The following is a 10,948-nucleotide window of genomic DNA, read 5'->3' on the forward strand; positions in this document are numbered from 1 at the left end:
AAAAATATGAGTAAAAATAATATTTAAGGCATATTGAATATATAAATTTAAAATGTGACATGCACATCTAATATGAAATAATTTACCATTTAAACATGGTCTTAATTCAGATTTTAAAATATTTATTGCAAAATCATTATTGCTGGCATTATCAAAACTAACATAAACATGCAAAGTATTTAAAATACTTGCATCAATAGATGGGCCAGTATGTGGCCAGTCAAGGCTAGTAAAACTTAAAATTATTTTATTCAAAAGTCAATTTTCATCAATGAAATGGTCGATAACACAAATATAATTTATATTAAATTTAGATGTCCAAACATCCGAAGTAATTGCAACATTAGAATTAAGATTTGATAACGAAGAAATTAAATTTTGTTTATATGAATAAAATTTTTTAAAGCATCCAACCTAATAGTATTCCTAAAAACTTTTTTATATTGTAGGTTTGTAGAATTACGCAACCATTTTCAAGCTTTAGATCTTTAGCTAATATAAATGGTTGTTCTGCATGTACAATATACTTAGCTAATTCTTGTCTCATTTTTTCTTGTGAATATTTAAACATACCAAAACTACTCTCCCTCCTTCTCATGTATGAGCCGATGTCTGCTCAAATGACCCGTACCACCATTGCTACAATAACTAAAGTCATTCCTACTTTTTTGGCAAACTGCCCTTTTTCCTTTTCCCTCAATATCCTATACTTTGAAAATTTTCCAAATCGGACTACTCAACTTAGAGGCCCTCCTTTTTCCCCTAGTAAAGTTCCACTTTCATCGATATCAATCGCATCAGTGGTAATACTATCATGATGCGATTGAATATCATCAATGGTGAACATGTTGGGGAATCGGTTTTTGGAAGAGCCAGCTATTTTTTTTAATTCTAAAAAGATAAAAATTAATATAATTCGAGTTACCCGGATTTCCGATTCAAAATCCCAGCTTTATTTCAACGATTGAAGCCTTTCAATGTCCAAGCCTCCCAAATTGAGATACTTGAGCTGGTTGAGCAAGCCTTATTCTTGTTGAAAGTTGAAAATTCAATAAAGTTAAGAATTGAAGAATGGAAAATCAGACAATCAGCTAGTCAAAATTACTTAGATTGCAGAGAATTGAGAATGTATGAGAGAGAGAGAGAGAGAGAGAGAAGATTAAGGCAATTGTTGAATTGGTTTGATGAGATTGGTGGAGGATAGGGCTATTTATAGGAACTGAACATAATTAAATTGCCCAAAATACCCAAAAAACTAATTATTATTTAGTTGTTGGGAGGGGTATTTTGGTAATTGTAAAGTTATTTATAACTTTACCCAAAAAGCCCCCTAAACTAGTTGTTATATAACTATTGGGGGGCATTTATGCCATTTTTTCTCCCCCGTAAGCAAAATACATAAATACCCCCTAATATGACTGTTTATAACTGTTGGGGAGGGGGTATTTCTGTAAACCCCCCCAAAAGCTAAAACTAGCTGTTGGGGGGAGGGGCAACAGCTATATTTCGGACGGGTCGTACTTGGCCGCTACGGGCCTCGTGGGCCGTTTACACCTAGTCGGATCATGATCTGATCCATTCGCACCCCTAATGCTTGGCTAGACTCTTCATTTTGTAATGTTTTATTTTTTTGTGTATCTTTTTACTATCCATTTATACAAAAAAAAAGTAAGATTTAAATAAAGTGAATTGAATGTGATAAAAAGTAGTAGTTCAATTTACAATTTAAACATTACAATTAAATCGGGATTAAATTAAAAAAAATGAGTATTTTATTCAAAATAAAATTCCATAATGTTATTCATATTTTTAATAGTAGTGTAAATATAGAATTATATATGTGTTCAATTTTTACTATAGTTTTTTTTTCTTTTTTGCATTTTTGTGTGTAAAACTACATTTGATATTTTACACTTACTTTTTGTTTAATAGGATAAATATATGATATTATACATGTGTCTGAATGTTTTTTTTTTTTTTTGCAAAATATGTGTTTTCTATTTTTCTATTTTTACTATTTATTTATGATGTTAAAGTTTGATACATTTAGTCCAAAAGTTGAACTATTTATTATTAATTTTTATATTTCACTTTTAGCCAATTCTAAATTATGTATTTCATTCTTATTATCAATAAATAATTATTGTTTATTACACTTATTTTTTAATTTGATTATATAAACGTGTCTAATTTTTCTACATTTTCTTGTAATTTTCTATATTTATTTCTATTTTAAAAATGTTATTACCTAATTATGACTTCGTAGATTGATCAATTTGATTCTGATGGTTGGATTGCTTAACCACCACTTGATAATGAATGGTTTTGTTTTTCAGTCAATTTTAAAATATATGGATTTATACTGTTAAAAATATTGACATAAATATAGTTAGTAACATTTTTTAGTGAAAAATAACTTAAAAATATAAGATTTAATAAAATAAAGTGGGATTTAATACCTCACGTGTAAGATTTAATGAGAGGGGATCAGGGGATTAAATGATGTTGAAAGTAATAATTGAAGTTATATTTTCAATCCTTTTAATTAGAGATGGATTAAATACATAAATATGGCCATTATAGTAGCTATTAAGGCTAGCCTATAATAAAGTGACTTTTATACCCTTATTCAAACAAATAAATAGAAGATAATTTTAGTTCAAAAAAGTACTTCAGGTTTTCTAACAATTGACTAACTTTACCCCTACTGTTAACGTCCATTAATGTTTCATCACAATCCATACACATATAACACCACCTAGCATAAAACTTTTTCAAAATCCAAAATTACCCTCTGTCCCAATTAAACCATACAACTTAACCCAATACACCAGTCGACTAAATAGTAAATACAATCTCCACGACCCAAATTGTTTCAATAGAAATCCCATCATAAAGAGTGGAGAATCTAAAAAGGCATCTCTGACAAAAAAATGGGAGATCGTTATGGGTTTTCAATTCAAACTTCAGAGAGAGCCAATTAGACCAGAGTGTCACGGGGCTATGTGTTGGGGCCCGGTGCGGCACTCGTTAGTCAACGAGTAAGCCTACGAAGCAAATAAGAAAGCAACAAAGCAACAACAAATGCACACAGATTAGACAAAAGGCTCTTTGTATTGCATAAATTGGTGGCAAGCACAAGCACACAGTTTAGTGTCGAGGGATCTCGTGCTTAACCTTTACATGCTAATGACTCACTCAACTACCTACCTCATCTCAAGGAATACGTTAAGCTTTTGGAGAAGTGATAGAATGATACATCAAAATACTGAATATTCATACTACTATTTACACAATTGCCATTGGCATACTCTCTTTACAAAAAGAGTATAATGACCCAAACCAAGACACAAGAAGACACTTAGATGGCGTGCTAGTGGTGATGATGGTGGCTGATCCATCACAGTCTCCCCCACTCAATTCAATCTTTGTCCTTGAAGATTCTTCCTCAAGTACTCGTCCAACTTCACTGCGAACAGAAGGAGGTCTTCAGCAAGCTCCCAGGTGACTTCTTCTATAGGTCCCTTCCACTTCACCAAGTACTCCCATTTTGGTGTTTGGGAGGATTGGGACAACCTATGGTTGAGGATGGAGTCAAGGAATCGGTTCTTGGGTGGTTGGTAAGTTGGATGTGCGCGTTGGCTTTGGTTTCAGGAGGTATCTTGGTTGTCAGCATGGTAGGGTTTAAGTTGGTTTACATGAAAGACATGATGGACTTTTAGCCAAGGGGTAGTTTGAGTTTATAGGCTGATGTACTACTTTGGATAGGATCTCACAGGGTCCCTCATTTTTCTCACAAGCCCAGGGTGTACTCTTCAAAAAAACCTAAGGCAATGGGTATAGAGTTTTACTAAGGCCAGGTCACCTAATTGGAAGTTCTCGGGTTGTCTACCTAAATCGGTCCATTTCTTCATTCTTTTGGAGGCTTTCTCTAGTGAGGCTCTTGTAATGTCAAGGCATTTTTTCCATTCATTGGTGAAAGTGAAGGTTTGAGGGCTTCTTCCTTGATGGTTGTCGACGATGCTGTGCGGACATCTTGGTAGTTGGTCGGTGATGACTTCAAAAGGACTCTGATTGGTGGAGGAGCTCTTTTGTGTGTTGACAGAGAACTGTGCAATGTCTAGTAATCGAACCCAATTCTTATGTGTAGCTGATACAAAATGGCGGAGGTACTCTTCAAGGAGGGAGTTCATTCGCTTTGTCTGCCCATCTAACTCTGGATGGTTGCTGCTGGAGAAGTTCAAGTTTGAACCAAGAAGCTTGAATAGCTCTGTCCAGAAAGCACTAGTAAATCGGGGATCCCGATCACTAACAATGTTATGTGGGATTCCCCAATATTTCACAACATGCTTGAAGAAAAGATGTCGTGTCTTCAGCTAAAAGGTGCTTTGGTGCTGGGATGAAAGTGGTATACTTGGAAAATCTATCAACAACAACAATTGATGCATAGTCTCCCACCTTAGGAAGACCGCTGATGAAGTCCATGGAAACACTCTCCCAAGGTTGTGAGGGCGTTGGAAGAGGTTGTAGGAGTCCAAGTGGCTTGGCGCGCTCAGGCTTGTCTTGCTGGCAAATCAGGCACATCCTCGTGTATTCCCAAACATCTTCCTCCATATGAGACCAATAATAGGCATGTTGTAGAAGGGTCAAGGTACGCTACCACCCAGGGTGCCTTGCCCATAAGCTGTCATGACATTCACGTAGGAGAGTCTTCCTCAAGTCTTCAACTCTCGGTACAAACATTCGCCTTCCCTTTGTCAAAAGAAGGCCTTTATCAACCCAAAATCGCCTAGTCTTCCCTTCACGAGCCGCTGTCAATAAACTCTGAGCAATGGGGTCTTTCTGGAGTACTTCCTTGATGCGCTCAATGAGATCCAGTCTGATTTTGCTTCTAGAGGGAAGTAACTAGTAGCTATGTTGTCAGTCTTAACCACGAATTTGGAGCCAAGCAGGTAGTGTCACCATGTGCGGAGGCAATGGACGATGGTTGTCATCTCCTTCTCTTGCACAGTGTACCTCCTCTCTGTGTCATTCAATTTGCGGCTCTCATAGGCGATGGGATGCCCTTCTTGCATCAAGACCCCACCAATGGCGAAGTCAGAAGCATCTGTATGTAGCTCATATGGCTTGCTAGGGTCTGGCAAGCCGAGGATAGGTTCTGCCGAGACAGCTCTCTTCAAATCATCAAAAGCTGTTTGGCAAACTTCATTCCAGGTCCAAGTGCTAGTCTTCTTCATCAAAAGCTCGGTGACCCTGGTGGGAGGTGCCCAATCTTGAATGGCCTTGACTTTAGCTTAATCCATGCTGATTGTGCCTGCTCGAATCACATGGTTGAGGAAGGCCACCTCTTCTGTGGTGAAAGAGCATTTCTCCTTCTTAACAAACAAGTTGTTGTCTCACAAACCCTGGAAAACAGTACGGAGGTGGTCAACATGTACATCCCAGGTTCTACTATAAATTACAATATCATCAATATACACAACAACAAATTGGTCTAGGTAGGGATGAAATATCCTATTCATCAATGTACAAAAGGTGGCTGGAGCATTAGTGAGCCCAAAGGGCATGACAAGAAACTCAAAGGACCCATATCGGGTAACACAAGTTGTTTTGTGTTCATCACCTTCGGCTATACGCACTTGATAGTACCCTGACCTCAGGTCTAGCTTGGTGAAGTACTTGGCCTGGCTGAGCTGGTCAAAGAGGTCGGCCAACAAAGGTATGGGGTACTTGGTACTTATTCTTGATGATGAGCTTGTTGAGAGCTTGGTAGTCAATACAAAGCCGAAGAGATCCATCATGTTTCTTCTAAAATAGGACCGATGCTCCAAAAGGGGCCTTAGAAGGTTGAATCAACCCAACATCCAACAACTCACTCAACTACTTTCAGAGCTCATCCAGCTCAGGAGGAGACATTCTATATGGCGGGCGTGCCAGTGGTTTGGTTCTAGGCTCCAACTCAATCTTGTGATCAACTTCTCTCCTTGGGGGAAGATTCTTCGGCAATGTGGGAGGCATGACATCCTTGAATTATTCTAGCACTATTGTACTTGTTGCAGGATATGCCCAGTTGGTTGGCTAGGCGGGTCGGAGTCCACCAATGTGGCAAAGTAAGTGGTTTCTCTTTTCCACACTCCATCTTTGAGTTGTAATGCTGAGAGCATCTTGGGGGTGGACTTGGTCTCTAGCACAACCGGAACCATGCAAGGAGCCTGATTTTCGAATATGCACATTGAATTGAGGAAGGGCATGGGCATCACCTTTACTTGAGTTAAGAATTCCATGCTGAGAGCATCTTCCCTTCCTAGTCACCAAGTTGCAGGACCACCCCACGAGCTACACCTTGTATGGGCTTGGCATTAGAGTTCACAACCTTCAATCATCCAATTTCCTTGGTAGGTGCAAGTTCTACTCTGGATGCCTCCTCCATAGAGATAAAGTTGTGTGTAGCACCTGTATCCACCATGGCTCTTGTGGGTTTACCATTCAAGCGGATGTCTACATACATCAGTCCCTTCGGCTTGAACTTCGGTGCTTTTTGCGGGCTCACCTTCTTCTTCATTGCATTGAGTCTTCATAGAGCCCCCATTCTTGTCTCCTCTGGTTCTTTCTCCCCCTCGCTGTGCTCATCATCACTAAGCTTTGCAAGCAAGGCATTGAGCTTCCCCCGACTAGGACAATCCTTGGTCCAATGTTTTCCCTCACAGATGAAGCATGGTGAGGGAGGTGTCCTCTTCCCAAATTGGCCACCCCTGTAGCCAGGTGTCCTCAGGTTTCTTGTAAAACTTAAAAGTGTTGGATTTACTTGGCCCGGAGTCTTCCTTGGGCCCATAGTAAGGTTTCTTATCACCTCCTATATTCCCTTGGCCTTGTTATGAGTTGGATTTAGGGCCGTCCTTGCTTGGTCGCTTGTTGTCTACCAATTGTTCAGCAACGGCCATGGATGTGGCGAGGTCCTTCACACCTCGTCGTTGGAGTTCAAGCTCGGCCCATTGTTGTAGGCCATCCATAAAGTTGAAGAGCAAATCCTTATCTGACATGTCCATGATCTCGAGTGATAGTGCGAAGAACTCCTTCACGTACTCATGCAATGAGCCCGTGTGCTTTAGGTTCTTGAGCTTCCGACGGGCTTGGTGCTCCACGTTCTATAGATAGAACTAGCGCTTTATCTCGCTCTTGAACACAGACCAGGTATCAATGGAGCATAATCCTCGCTCTGCATCGGCACATCTTTTGCGCCACCATAGCATAGCAACATCAGTAAGATACATAACAATAGTACGCACCTTGGTCGCCTCCTCAACAAGTTCGACGGCGGTGAAGTATTGTTCCATTTGCCACAAGAAGTTGTCAAGTTCCTGGGCATCTCGGGTCCCTGCATACGGGGTAGGCTCACGGACTTTGATCTTTCGAGAGGCTGGAGCAGCAGGGGCATTGGTTGTACTAGCCATCAGTCTCTTCAAAAGGGTCCATTCGCCCTTCAAGTCGTCGAGCTGGATCTGTAGGTACTTCACCAAGTCTTCTAGTGGGTTGCCTGGCCTGTTGGAGTTGTCGACAGACTAGTCCTCCAATCTTCCAACGACCACTGCCACAGTCTCAAGGTTGAGCTAAAGCTTGTCTACACGATCACGAGTTTCACCAACCAATGCTTCATAGCGCATGATGCGCTTGTCCATGGTCGCAAGCTTGTCAACCGACTTGTCACGCTTGCTAGGCCTTGAGCTGGCGCCTTTGTCCTTGGGAGAGCTACCTCTAGGCTCATCCTCATCATAAACATGTGAGATACCTTCTTGGATCTCCTCTAGCATATCTCGCTTCTTCGTCGGGCTGGTGTTGTTGCGAGGCATGACAGGGACTCATTGGGCCTGTCACAGGGCTACGTGTTGGGGCCCCATGCGCACTTGTTAGTCGACGAGTAAGCCTATGAAGCCAATAAGAAAGCAACAAAGCAACAACAAATGCACACAGATTAGACAAAAGGCTCTTTGTATTGCATAAATTGGTGGCAAGCACAAGCTCACAGTTTAGTGTCAAGGGGATCTCATGCTTAACCTTTACACGCTAATGACTCACTCGACTACTTACCTCCCCTCAAAGAGTACGTTAAGCTTTTGGGAAAGTGATAGAATGATACATCAAAATACTGAATATTCATACTACTATTTACATAATTGTCATTGGCATACCCCCTTTACAAAAAGAGTACAATGACCCAACCCAAGACACAAGAAGACACTTAGATGGCGTGCTAGTGGTGATGATGGTGGCTGATCCGTCACAAGAGGGCAGCACAATAGGTTGTTGCTTTGAACGACAATGCATCCAATTTGAGCTCCATGTGTCATTGCTCCATATATTAGGGACATGGGTGTGTTTGTTGGAGTTGGGCTAAAAACCCATGTTTCAATTTTTTTTCTCCCACCATGCACCACTCACTATAATTTACTTATACTGTTCAAGGACTGAGGTCTAAATACTAATTAGAAGCCTCTAGATTGTCTCTTTAAACTGTGTTTTTTTTTCTTACCATCTTCAATGCATCCCCTAAACAGGGTTTAAGTCCCTTCGAATCTTCATTGTCTATTGGCATGAAGGTGTTTGGGTTATGGTTGAACTGGCCACGGATGCCACGTGGTAGCCTCTACGGTCATCTTATCTCTTCAACCACGTTAGCACCACGCAAGATGGATAAGCATGACCAAGAAGGAGAGTCCCGTACGAACAAGGAAGGCAATTCCACTAGGAAAGATGACTTATCCCGTAGATCTCGACGGGTAACCTCATCCCGACAACCTCAAAAGTCTCATCCAAATTGGACATAGATCTTTGGCTATAAATAGGTAACCTCCTCTTAGGGTAAGGGACTTTTGGACTTTCAGACTTTTATCTTGCCTCTTTTGCTTAAACAAGCATTGTTCTCATCTGCACGGCCTGACCATTTACCTTTCGTTCCACTGACTTGAGCGTCGGAGTGTCTACTTGGGGAACAACTCCTCGGGCCTCTAACCTTTTTCTTGATTTCAGATCTTGATGCCCGGCTTCATCCTTCCACCTCGGCTTCGCCATTTGATACGATCATCTAACTACGATTTTGGTTCAAGAAACCTCGAATTGGACAACATCAATTGTCTATTGGCATGAGAGAAATTGAACTCAAACGCCTACTAGCTTGATTTCTTGAGCAAACAAGAGAAATGTGAACATTTTTGCTGTTAGAGATGCACCAGAAAATTGGCTTCAGAGTCTTTTCTTTCACAACTACAATATGGATAGAACCAAAAATACTCAACACCAAAAATTACTATGAATCAATTAGTCGTCCGAGATTCGAAAACCTATAATAATAATCAATCAAGTCGTGCCTGTGGCATGTTGGTCCTTGCTTTTAGAACTAATTTCTAAATAATTAACTTTCTAATTTTGAACATTGATCAATCAATCTACACCTGTCTAAAACACAAAAAACCATGGAATATATTGGTGTCTAAGGAAAACTAGAGCCACCCCCTAGACGACTCCCCAATACCCTTTCATGGAAACACCCCAGCTCGCTTGGACATTTTTTCAATATTGTAGTTGCGAACAAAAAACAGCTTAGGGAAAGATGACAGCCCTTGATAGGTTTATTCCAGCTCTTGAAAATTTTCATAAGTTGGGTTTTATTTTGAAATTTTGATGAATAGTGGAGGGCAAATGTGCTATTTTGTTTTTTGTTTTTATTTTTTTTTCCGTAATGATGCCAATTGTTAGAAAACTTGGGGGTACTTTAAGACAATAGATAAACAGTAAGGATAGAGTTAGTTAATTAGCTAAACCATAAGGGTAATTTAAGAAATTTGCCCTTATTTTTATTGATGATGAAAATGAAATACATAATCTAAAATTAACCGAAAAACGAAATTATTTTCATGTTTGACGGAGATCAATAGTACAACTTTTGGGCCAAATGTGTCAACCTTTAATGTCGTAATTAAATAATAAAAATTAATAAAATATAAATACACAAAAATGAAAAATACATAAATTTTACAAAAAAACATTTGGCACAAATACAATATTGCATATTTATTATATTAAACAAAAAATATTTTCACACATAGAAACAAAAAAACATTATAGAAAAATCGAACACATATATAATTTTATATTTACACTATTATTAAAATATGAAGAAGATTGTGAAACTTCCTTTTGACTAAAATATTTTTTATTTTAATCCCCATTTAATTTTGAGGTTTAAAATGTAATTTGAACTATTACTAATTTTGACAAAAATCCACCGCTAGGTGTTTTGGTATTTTTGAAATATGTACAAAAACATTCAACAATTTTGTGTTTCTACTTATAGATGAACTAGTAGTGGCTTGTGCAATGCACGGACTGCTGTTTAAAAATGTATTTTTAAAGGAAAAATTAAGTATTAGTGATTCATTAAAGTCTTTATACATATCTAGTTCTTTACATATGAAAATAGTAGAAAAAATAATTTCCTTTTCTTTTTTAGTTATTGAGGTTCAAACTTATTTCTTTTTATATAGCTTATATATTATGAGAAATAACTGCTTAGCATGAAAATCACCTAATGAGTGGCTCATTTGATAGGTTCTCATTCAGTTGTGGTGGCGACATTAGATCAAATCCTATTGTCCCTAGGGTTGGGGGTTAAGGGTTTGGAGGATAGGCTCCCCTTTTGTGTAGCCCTATAAAGCCAAGATATGTGCTTATTGCTTAGCATGAGATCAAAAACCAATTTGAAAAAAAAAAAATTTCAAAACTGAACTGATGATAACCAAATGATCATGTTAAGTGCTTTCTTATTGCATTTTATTATATAACCAGAATAAGAGGGTTGGTTCACCCCATGTACTAGGTGGGCAATTTTGGGTTTTGACATTAGTGTAAGTGCAATCTAGGGTTCATATTTAAATTGGCCCTTAACTTACCCAAT

The sequence above is a fragment of the Nelumbo lutea genome, chromosome 5 (assembly GCF_056320005.1).
Source record: "Nelumbo lutea isolate HS-2025 chromosome 5, American lotus-T2T, whole genome shotgun sequence".
Classification (NCBI taxonomy): Eukaryota; Viridiplantae; Streptophyta; class Magnoliopsida; order Proteales; family Nelumbonaceae; genus Nelumbo; species Nelumbo lutea.